This window comes from Astatotilapia calliptera, unplaced genomic scaffold (assembly GCF_900246225.1).
Source record: "Astatotilapia calliptera unplaced genomic scaffold, fAstCal1.2 U_scaffold_85, whole genome shotgun sequence".
In the NCBI taxonomy this organism is placed as follows: Eukaryota; Metazoa; Chordata; class Actinopteri; order Cichliformes; family Cichlidae; genus Astatotilapia; species Astatotilapia calliptera.
The window spans coordinates 29,853-41,491 of NW_020535828.1; the positions used below are offsets into that span (position 1 = coordinate 29,853).

Genomic DNA, 11,639 nt, shown 5'->3' on the forward strand with positions numbered 1-11,639 from the left:
TAAATCTTTGACTTTAGTTAAAAAGAAAAAGGCTGCTTTTTTGTTTCCTTTATGGAAGATTTTGATTTAGTGAGTTAATAATTTGTTAAATTATGTGACCCCATCTTTATATTTTATTTTCACTATATATGAAAGTTGCTAATATGTAAGAAATGTCTATTCTCTGAATCTGTAATATATGGTGCATTTTGTTTGTATGTTTATATTACTAATAAAAAAAAAACCTTGTGAAGCTCGGTCACGTGACCGCGCAGAAACAAATCACAGCAGAGCCGGAAAAGGAGGCGGCGCAAAGTGTCTGTGCAGGAGAGGAGTCGAGCAGAGAGAGCTGCTTTTTCATGAAACGGGAGTAAAGTAGTGAACTTACAGGAACATATACAACTGCCAACGTTTGGATCGATGTCTGCATCGATCTGCACACCCTTGTCTCCTGGATCGTAGCTGAGATCAGCGTGAACCACGTGGGTCTCTTCTCCGTCTCTGTGTTTCTTAAGACTTCCAGCTTCATCACGGAGTTTCTCTCGGCTTTTTGTGGGCTCATCTAAAGGTAAGCACCGAGCTAACTTTAATGTGGGTTCCGTTTATGTTGAGTTTAGCTCTGTTGAGAATAATAGATTGCTTGGGATACACTGGAGTTAGACAGACTGTAGAGTTTGTGATTGCTTGCAACAATATGAAATGGCGGTTGCTAGGGGGTAAGAATACATATAGAAAAATAGTCTTGGAGTATGAACAAAAGGATGGGGTGCAGGCAGGGCTCTAGAGTGAGACCAAATTGGTCGCTAATGCGACCAAATTTTTCAATGGTGCGACTAAAAAAAATCTTTGGGCGCACCACAACAACAAAAAAAATCTCTGCAACTCTCCGTGTGGTCAACAACAGACACACGTTATGCCCCTATCGTGGACTAAACCAATCAGAGATAGTCAGGGGCGGGACCTCTCTGATTGGCCGTGGTCCAGTTGAAAGTGCAGGTGGAGAGAGGGAGGTGAGTAGTTTGAATAAAGCGATATCGAATCATTAAATCCTGAATTGACTTTTAAATATAACTGTGTTTTGCCAGATTCTCAGATTAAAGCTCACAAAACTATTTCAACATCCACCAAACATTAAGTGAGAGCAGGTACACGGATTCCACGCAAAGACGTAAACACACACCGACGCATCAGAATCAGCTTTGTCTCTTCGGCCAAAGGAGCTTGCAAAGAAAAGCGTCTGGACTCCTATAAGTTGCTTGAAGACGTCTCACCTCTCATCCGAGAAGCTTCTTCAGTTCTTTGTCTTTCTCGGCTTTCTCACCCTACAGCCCGCAGACGGACTGTCGGAGCTCAGCGATTCTGCTGTGTTGGGTCAGCTCTGTGTTTACGTCTCCAACCAAATTGACTGAGCCAGCAGCAAAAGACGCAGCAAACTAGCTTCACATTTGATAAATGTTATCATGACTGTTTCTGATAAAATGAAGAGTAGACTGATATATTAAATATTCCTTTATTGGGTGAGAAAATCATACCATGTCATAACTGCTTTAAGTCATACAGAATAGATATCAGAGCCTTAAACAGGCTGACTTCTGCTAAATGGGTCAAACTGGGCAAAAAGTATACAAACACATAACATCATTATAGAATATGATGTAACACTATAGATCAACTTACCTCAGAATATATAAAGCATATAAACAATTACAGCAATGCGATGCAACAAACGCAGCAGTACTACTAATCCACAATATTCAAAGCTTCATATAACTGAAACAAACATGGGCACTTATTTTCAGGTCCATTCTGCTGCTGATACATACTTTAGGTTTCTGAATATTCTAAACATCACACACACACTCCTTTGTGCCTTTTGCTTTCCCACGTGTGGGACTAATAAAGGTTATCTTATCTTATCTTTGCCCTGTCCAGATGTTTTCCATAAAGGAGAGTGGCTATACTAAAACCTATAGGTAAATGAATAACACAAACATAAACTAAATTCAATGTTAGTGCCGTCAAAGTCTGGGGTAAAACCCAGATGTGGCCATGTACAGCCAACATATATCAAACACTTCTGAGCTAAATTTTTACAACAGACTGATAGATCTTTCCTCTCTATCTATGCAGTGTACTGTACTCTTTACTATTGTAGGGCAATAGACCCATTTAAAAAGTGTAAACCCTCTCAAAGGAATTTACAATTATCTTTACTGTGCCCACATCAGTGATTGGGGAAACCAAAACAATCACATTAAACACTGGAAGAACTACCTCATTCTTTAGGTGCTTCAGGCATGTTTGAGGCCAATCAAAAATCCCTCAATGAAATGTGACGAACCCAAAATCTTACCTATACCTCCTCCCTCACAGAGAGAATTATTATGACCTTGTTTTCTGCTTGATCGTCACCTAAGGATTTACATCCCTGATAAGGAGAAGGAGTTGCACTGTGTGTTCAATGTCTCCCATTACAATGGCCTCACTGTGTTAACATTCCACATGCATGCAAACTGGTGACAGGAGTGCTCTTACTATAGGAAAGTGAGAAAGTGATATTACTTTAACTAATGTGATGTGATTAAATATGTGATTAATACATGAGAAGAAAAATCTGCCTCCACAACACCTACAGGCCAGTGGACACTCTTTCACTGATGAGGATGTACACATCCTGGACAGGGAGGAACGCCGGTTTGCGTGTGGAGTCGAGGAGGCCATTTACATGAGAAGGGAAAGACCATCTCTGAATCGAGGAGGGGGCCTAAGGGGACATCTTTCGCCATCTTACAATGCTGTGATTGCAGCCATTCTCCAACTCTCTGTGAATGGTATTCATAGCTATTGATCACTGGTCTTTGATCAGTGGTCATGAGAATTTACATAATTATGATGAAGGAACTGACCTCCCAGCCCATTGTTCCTTCAGTGGTTCTAGTTACTGTTTATAAGATTGGGGAAACCTGCAGTCAGCTGAGACTGAAGAAGTCACTTGGATGAGTGACGAAGCGTTTCTCCCACTGAAAATGCTACGTCCAGATGAACAGAATCAACTTTTTGAAATTTACTTACCTGGATGATTGAGCATGCATCAAGAAGAATTTAGAATGGATTACCTTGCTGAATCCTTTTAGACAAGGGACTTAGGACTTACTATCTAATCGAGTCCCACATAGATGTTCTCCAGTGCCCATTGTAATGTGGAGAAGCTCACTTGATGATTGTTTTCCAGCAACACTGTTGTATAGCACTTTTAGTTCCAATCATGCAGGCCTGCTTAAAGGAGAACAGATTCTCAAACATAATTCTCAGTGCACTCCTCAAAAAAAAAAAAAAAAAGTAAAGAAAAGAAAAGAAAATACTAACAAATGTAAAGAATTTTAGGACTTGTCAAAGCATACTCTTCTCCTTAAACTGATAAATCAAACCAATACTTATTGACAGGTTCCACTGTATGTAGCCGCCAAATAATTCCCCAAACATTCATTCACCAGCCAGACACATTTCACACAACCCTAATGTCCTATTAGATAATAGGTTTATTCCCATGTAACCAGGTGTATGTCATGGTAAAGTCTCCCTCACACATTTGAATTTGAAGTTATTTATTTAAAAGAGACAGTGCAGTTTGACATAGTCCAAGTACAAAACATGAAACTGATTTGTAGCTATTGCTAATTTTCAACAATTGTCCCTTGTTGGGCTTACAATCAAAATAAATACATTTTACCATAAAACATACATTTTCATGAAGCCAAAATACATCGTAAATACAACTACAATTAATAGAAAATGAATAAAAATAAAATCATTAGTTAAAATGACTACATCTCTGATTTCCCTTTAACCAAACTTTAACCTTCAATGGAAAGGATCTGATGTCTGTAATCAATTTGATTTTGGTTGGATGGATATATATGTGTGTATATACAGTATAGGGAGTGCAGAATTATTAGGCAAGTTGTATTTTTGAGGAATAATTTTTATTATTGAACAACAACCATGTTCTCAATGAACCCAAAAAACTCATTAATATCAAAGCTGAATGGTTTTGGAAGTAGTTTTTAAGTTTGTTTTTAGTTTTAGCTATTTTAGGGGGATATCTATGTGTGCAGGTGACTATTACTGTGCATAATTATTAGGCAACTTAACAAAAAACAAATATATACCCATTTCAAATATTTATTTTTACCAGTGAAACCAATATAACATCTCCACATTCACAAATATACATTTCTGACATTCAAAAACAAAACAAAAACAAATCAGCGACCAATATAGCCACCTTTCTTTGCAAGGACACTCAAAAGCCTGCCATCCATGGATTCTGTCAGTGTTTTGATCTGTTCACCATCAACATTGTGTGCAGCAGCAACTACAGCCTCCCAGACACTGTTCAGAGAGGTGTACTGTTTTCCCTCCTTGTAAATCTCACATTTGATGATGGACCACAGGTTCTCAATGGGGTTCAGATCAGGTGAACAAGGAGGCCATGTCATTAGTTTTTCTTCTTTTATACCCTTTCTTGCCAGCCACGCTGTGGAGTACTTGGACGCGTGTGATGGAGCATTGTCCTGCATGGAAATCATGTTTTTCTTGAAGGATGCAGACTTCTTCCTGTACCACTGCTTGAAGAAGGTGTCTTCCAGAAACTGGCAGTAGGACTGGGAGTTGAGCTTGACTCCATCCTCAACCCGAAAAGGCCCACAAGCTCATCTTTGATGATACCAGCCCAAACCAGTACTCCACCTCCACCTTGCTGGCGTCTGAGTCGGACTGGAGCTCTCTGCCCTTTACCAATCCAGCCACGGGCCCATCCATCTGGCCCATCAAGACTCACTCTCATTTCATCAGTCCATAAAACCTTAGAAAAATCAGTCTCGAGATATTTCTTGGCCCAGTCTTGACATTTCAGCTTGTGTGTCTTGTTCAGTGGTGGTCGTCTTTCAGCCTTTCTCACCTTGGCCATGTCTCTGAGTATTGCACACCTTGTGCTTTTGGGCACTCCAGTGATGTTGCAGCTCTGAAATATGGCCAAAGTTTTCCACACGCTTCTTGCGACCCTGTTGACTATTTTGATTGAAACACTTGATTGTTCGATGATCACGCTTCAGAAGCTTTGCAGTTTTGAGACTGCTGCATCCCTCTGCAAGATATCGCACTATTTTTGACTTTTCTGAGCCTGTCAAGTCCTTCTTCTGACCCATTTTGCCAAAGGAAAGGATGTTGCCTAATAATTATGCACACCTGATATAGGGTGTTGATGTCATTAGACCACACCCCTTCTCATTACAGAGATGCACATCACCTAATATGCTTAATTGGTAGTAGGGCTTTCGAGCCTATACAGCTTGGAGTAAGACAACATGCATGAAGAGGATGATGTGGACAAAATACTCATTTGCCTAATAATTCTGCACTCTGTGTGTGTGTGTGTGTGTGTGTGTGTGTGTGTGTGTGTGTGTGTGTGTGTGTATATATATATATATATATATATATATATATATATATATATATATATATATATATATATATATATATATATATATATATATATATATATATTTATTAGGGGTGCAACGATACACAAAATTCACGGTTCGGTTCGGTTCGATACTTTGGTGTCACGGTTCGATATTTTTTCGATACAAAAAAATGTTCATGCATTTTTAATTTGTCATTTATTAAAATTATAAATATATATTTTAACTCAAAAGTACAGTTTTTAAATTTAACCCTAACCCTTGTGCGTGTTTTTTATTTTGACAGCGAATGCGCACCTGCGGACCACTTATGTGCAGCCCTGGTTATTTAGCTTGTCATATCGCAGCCACAGAAATTCTTTTGTCCATGAAACCATAAAGCTGCACTTTCTTTTTGCCTTATAGTCTGATTTGTCATAACTTCTCCGTTTTGTGGTAAGTTTTTCTTTGGCTGTCACTTCTTCACCCTGACCTGTCTTATTTGGCTCAGCAGAACTAAAATATATATCTGTCTGTGAAGGTTCTCAGTCATCCAGGTCATCGTAGTCAAATATAAATCCTGCTGCTTTTACACACGCACTCACATAAGCTCAGCGATTCTCTGCGCGATCAACCTCTCACATGTTTAAGCTGCGGGAGATTTCACTTGTCATGTTTGCATAGTAAGCTACCAATTAATAAGACGATGTCAGAGGAATTGGTGCGCAAATTATCATCACTCACAGATCAGTGCTGTCGCTCTCTATACACAGTTCGCACGATTGCAAAGTGAAAGCAAAAAAACAAGCGCAAATTCAAACGCGATTTCAATATGTCACATATTGACAGTGGCTCACCAATGCCAATGACATAATTACCCAGCTACATTTCCGAAAGAATGCAAAAGCATTGACATATATTTTTCCTTCCTACAATAGCCCGACGGGCAGGGCAGAGATAGATTTTGGTACCCCGACTGAAAAAATCGCTAGCCCCGGGACGTTGGGCTAGCGATATTGCAAGCCCTGTATCTGATTGAGGAATCACTCATCTTTGGAAAAGAGAGTTTATTACAGAGAAATGTCTCTTTCCAAAATAAAAGCTATACTATACGCTTCTTCTGGGCTATATTCTCAGCAGCATATTAAACAGCTGTCTAAATGACTCGGCTAAAGTTAGTAGCATGCTTGCTTGTTTTTTTTCTGCTTCCACTTGTCTTTGCACTAGGATGATGTCGGCGTAAGTGTGCAGTCATATTCGTTGTGTTCCCACTAGTGCTTTCAGGTTAATCTCGTTGAAATGACCTTAACGCCACAACACGGCAAATCTCCGTTAACGAGCTACCGCCGATCGCCCCGTGCATGGGGCTAGACGGCCAACACGTTAACGAGCTAACTGCGCTAACACACTAGTTCCCACCCATGTAATTGAGCATTGCATGGCACATCCAACATACTGTTTTACTTTAATCCATGACTCGCTTACCTTCAGGGTCATACGTCACATGAAAACCAAAATAATTCCAAACGCCAGATCTGAATGAGGGTGGAGGAGGTCCATGTTACAAGGAGAGCTTAACTTCTGTCTCGCTAGCTTGCCCTGCGCTCTTCCTTCTGACGATGCTGTCTGTGTTGAGCGCTCAGTGAATCTGCGTTCGACTACTCCGCCTAGGCTGCACTGTTGACCCTAGGCGGAGTAGTCGAACGCAGATTCACTGAGCGCTCAACACAGACAGCATCGTCAGAAGGAAAGTTGATAAAATAAATTACAAATTTTGTATTGTTCGATACATATGCGTACTGAACCAAAAGCACTGTATCGAACGGTTCAATATCGATACAATATCGATCGATACGAATATCGTTGCACCCCTTATATATATATATATATTTATATATATATATATATATATATCGCTGTCAAAATAAAATATATACACATATATACAGCTGAGTAACAGGAGGAGAAGAGTCTGGTGGTGCAGCAGAGGAATAATTTCAGCCATTTGGACTCAGCTCAGCCACTACAGAGGAAACAATGACTTCAACACAAAAGGTGAGAAAAACATCACAGTTACACTGTTATTCAAACTGTGTGTACAGCCGGTCGGTTTTTCAAAACCCGTTAACAGCAGCTTTGTCTTTTCCATCCTGGGCTCCTCCATATATACAGAATCTACATTCAGAACCAAAAACCAGAGAAGTTAAAAGAAAATAAAAAGATCATATTTTCTCTAAACACATTGAAACAACATTATCATCAGTTGAACTTTTTTCTGAAGTAAAAGAGTTTCTCTACTCGTCAATATTTCTTCAATAATTTCATTTTCATTACAACTCTCATTGTAGCACATCATTGTAATGTGATACTGTCACCAGAAGGTGGTGGAAACACACCAACAATGTGTTTGTTCTCACTTTAAATTCCACCAATGGAGGGAGTTTCAGTTTGTTCCACGACTGCATTTCACTCACGGCCTCTGTTTGTATCTCTGTCACTGCAGGACCAACATGGAGCGAGAAGTCAGCGCTCTCAGGAGGCCGACAAACCTCACAGAAGAAAAGGAGAGAAAACCTACAGCTGTGATGAGTGTGGGAAGGATTTTACCCGGGCTGAACACTTAAAACGACACCAAATCATCCACAGTGCAGTTAAACCTTACAGCTGTGAGTTGTGTGGAAAGTGTTTTACCCAGGCTGGAAACTTAAAAACACACCAACTCATCCACAGTGGATTTAAAGCGTACAACTGTGACCTGTGTGGAAAGTCTTTTACCCTGGCTCAAAGCCTAAAAAAACACCAAGTCATCCACAGTGGAGTTAGACCTTACAGCTGTGAGTTGTGTGGAAAGTCTTTTACCCAGGCTGGACACTTAAAAACTCACCAATTCATCCACAGTGGAGTTAGAGCATACAGCTGTGACCTGTGTGGAAAGTCTTTTACCCAGGCTGGAAACTTAAAAACACACCAACTCATCCACAGTGGATTTAAAGCGTACAACTGTGACCTGTGTGGAAAATCTTTTACCCTGGCTCAAAGCCTAAAAACACACCAACTCATCCACAGTGGATTTAAACCGTACAGCTGTGACTTGTGTGGAAAGTCTTTTACCCTGGCTGGACACTTAAAAACTCACCAACTCATCCACAGTGGATTTAAAGCGTACAACTGTGACCTGTGTGGAAAGTCTTTTACCCTGGCTCAAAGCCTAAAAAAACACCAAGTCATCCACAGTGGAGTTAAACCTTACAGCTGTTACTTGTGTGGAAAATCTTTTACCCAGGCTGGAGACTTAAAAACTCACCAACTCATCCACAGTGGATTTAAAGCGTACAACTGTGACCTGTGTGGAAAGTCTTTTACCCTGGCTGGACACTTAAAAACTCACCAACTCATCCACAGTGGATTTAAAGCGTACAACTGTGACCTGTGTGGAAAGTCTTTTACCCTGGCTCAAAGCCTAAAAAAACACCAAGTCATCCACAGTGGAGTTAAAGCTTACAGTTGTGACTTGTGTGGAAAGTCTTTTACCCAGGCTGGACACTTAAAAACTCATCAAGTCATCCACAGTGGAGTTAAGCCTTACAGTTGTGACTTGTGTGGGAAGTCTTTTACCCAGGCTGGAGACTTAAAAACTCACCAAATCATCCACAGTGGAGTTAAAGCGTACAGTTGTGACTTGTGTGGAAAGTCTTTTACCCTGGCTCGAAGCCTAAAAACACACCAAGTCATCCATAGTGGAGTTAAACCTTACAGCTGTGAGTCTTGTGGAAAGTCTTTTACCCTGGCGCAAACCTTAAAAAGACACCAAGTCATCCACATTGGAGTTAAACCTTACAGCTGTGACTTGTGTGGAAAGTCTTTTGCCCAGGCTGCACACTTAAAAAAACACCAACTCATCCACAGTGGAGTTAAAGCACACAACTGTGAGTTGTGTGGTAAGGCTTTTGCTCTAAATAGCGACTTACAGAGGCATCTAGTTACCCACTCTGGAATTAAGGCGTACAGCTGCGACTTTTGTGGAAAATGTTTCAGCGACATACGGTACCGAAATATTCACGTACGGATTCACACTGGAAATGATGTTTACTGCTGTGATCAGTGTGGGAAACTGTTTGCAACAGGTGCAAAGTTACGACGACATATGATTAGCCACACTGAGGAGAGACCATATAAATGTGACCTGTGTGAGAAGACTTTTAAAGCTCCACTTCAGCTGAATAAACACCAACAGATCCACACAAGAAAGTAACTCTACAAGTGCAGTTACTGTGAGGTATGTATTTAGTTTTTTTGTCTTGTAATTTTAACCTGATTGTTTGGAACAAGTCTGATCAGTAAACTTATGGAGTTATACTGAATGAACTGTTTGGAAAAATGAAGAATAATTTTCACTCAGTAAGCTGAGTGTTGTAATGTAAACAGTAAAATGTAATTGGACGTTGGCAGAGATGCTTTTTATTTCAGGCAACGTTCAGGATAAAAATGTTGAAGGAATTCCCCAACTTACAATGTCTTTGTTTAGATGTGGAGCAAAGCACATGAATCCATTTCTCAACCCTGTCGTCACTGTGGTGGTGGGAAAGAGTTTCTCTGTGATCTTTGTGGAAAAACTTCCAATCATCAACGGGACCAAAAACCACATCAACGTAGCCACACTGGAGACAAAATGAACTACTGCAAAGAATGTGGGAGAGGCTTCCACACACCAAGTACATTAAAATACATGAACTCTTCCACAGTGGGGTCAAAAAGCACATCTGTGACCAGTGTGGGTCATCCTTCACCACTGGAAATGAGCTCAATGAAAAAGCATAAGGGAATCCACACTGGAGAGACACCATACAAGTGCAGACACTGTGACAAAAGCTGGTCACAATCAGGTCATCGTAACAAACATGAACGTACACACATGGAAGTGAACTTCAGCTGTGACCAGTGTGACAAAAGCTTCAGGAATCTCAGTTCATACTCCGAACACAAACAATCCCACACTGTAAATAAATTGTTTCACTGTTACCAATGTGCAAAAGCCTTCACTTCATTATCTGCTCTGTGCAAACATCAGCCTGATCATGCAGGACTGAAATCACTGGATGTTAATAGGAAAATTGTGCTTAGTAGTCAGTATAATCTTTCAATGATACAAGTTTGCATATGGTAGAATGCTGCATGTAATCATTTGTGTGTAGAAGTATATAGTTGGTGGCATATTGAAAGAATGTCTCATCCTAGGAGGTCTGTAACATTCTAGGGTGTTCACCAGTGTTGGTCAAGTTACTTGAAAAAAGTAATCAGTAACTAATTACTGATTACTTCCCCCCAAAAAGTAATCCTGTTACTTTACTGATTACTTATTTTCAAAAGTAATTAATTACTTAGTTACTTTTTAAAAACACGATTTACAACCTGAAGAGGTGATGAAGCGATAGATCTTTCAGCCCAATTCTACTTTTTCTACATAATCCATCATACAAAATGTAATCAAATGGAAAAGTCTCATTTTTTTTAACTTGTTTTATCATTTTTAATCTTTTAACTTTATGCATCAAGCAAAAATTTAATTATATGCAACATTCTCTGACTGGAATAAATTAGTTTCACATTTAAACCTATTTTCTACACATTCCAGCACATAAAATAAAATATTTTTTGTGTTTACACTCACTCTTTCAAATAGATGCAAGTAAAAAACAGCAGAAAATAAATAAAGTCAAAGACTCAGCGGTCCTGTTGCTCTATTTTCACCTGTAAAGCAGGACTGAGGTAGGCGGAGGTTTACCCTGATGCAGGTGTGCCGCGGTCAGTTGAAGAATCCACGAGTTACTCTGTGAATTTCCCATTACGTCTTGGTGCTTGCTTGGAACTTTAGGGGTTTTTTTCGCTGTAAAAAGAAGTTTTCTTCCCACGCACGATGGACGCTAATGTTTTTGTCCCTTTTTATGGAATCAAACTCAAAGTAAGGTCAGTACTTCCACGCACGAAAAAAGTAATCAGATTACAGTTACAAGTAACGCGTTACAAGTAACGCGTTACTTGTAACGCGTTACTGCCCATCTCTGGTGTTCACCCCCACATCCTAGGAGCATGAGAGAGGTCGTACCTTCTCTTATTGTTTTACGGTAGGATTAACGTTGCTACAGTATGTCAGTTTTAGTTTAAGTGCTTTTTTACATATAGATGAACTGTTGAATTTTC

At 39.8% G+C, this 11,639-nt stretch overlaps 1 pseudogene; it reads left to right on the forward strand.

Annotated features, from left to right (window-relative positions):
- Window positions 1–280: 280 nt before the first annotated feature.
- On the forward strand, window positions 281–10,389 carry LOC113018446 (zinc finger protein 665-like; annotated as a pseudogene).
- Window positions 10,390–11,639: the final 1,250 nt, after the last annotated feature.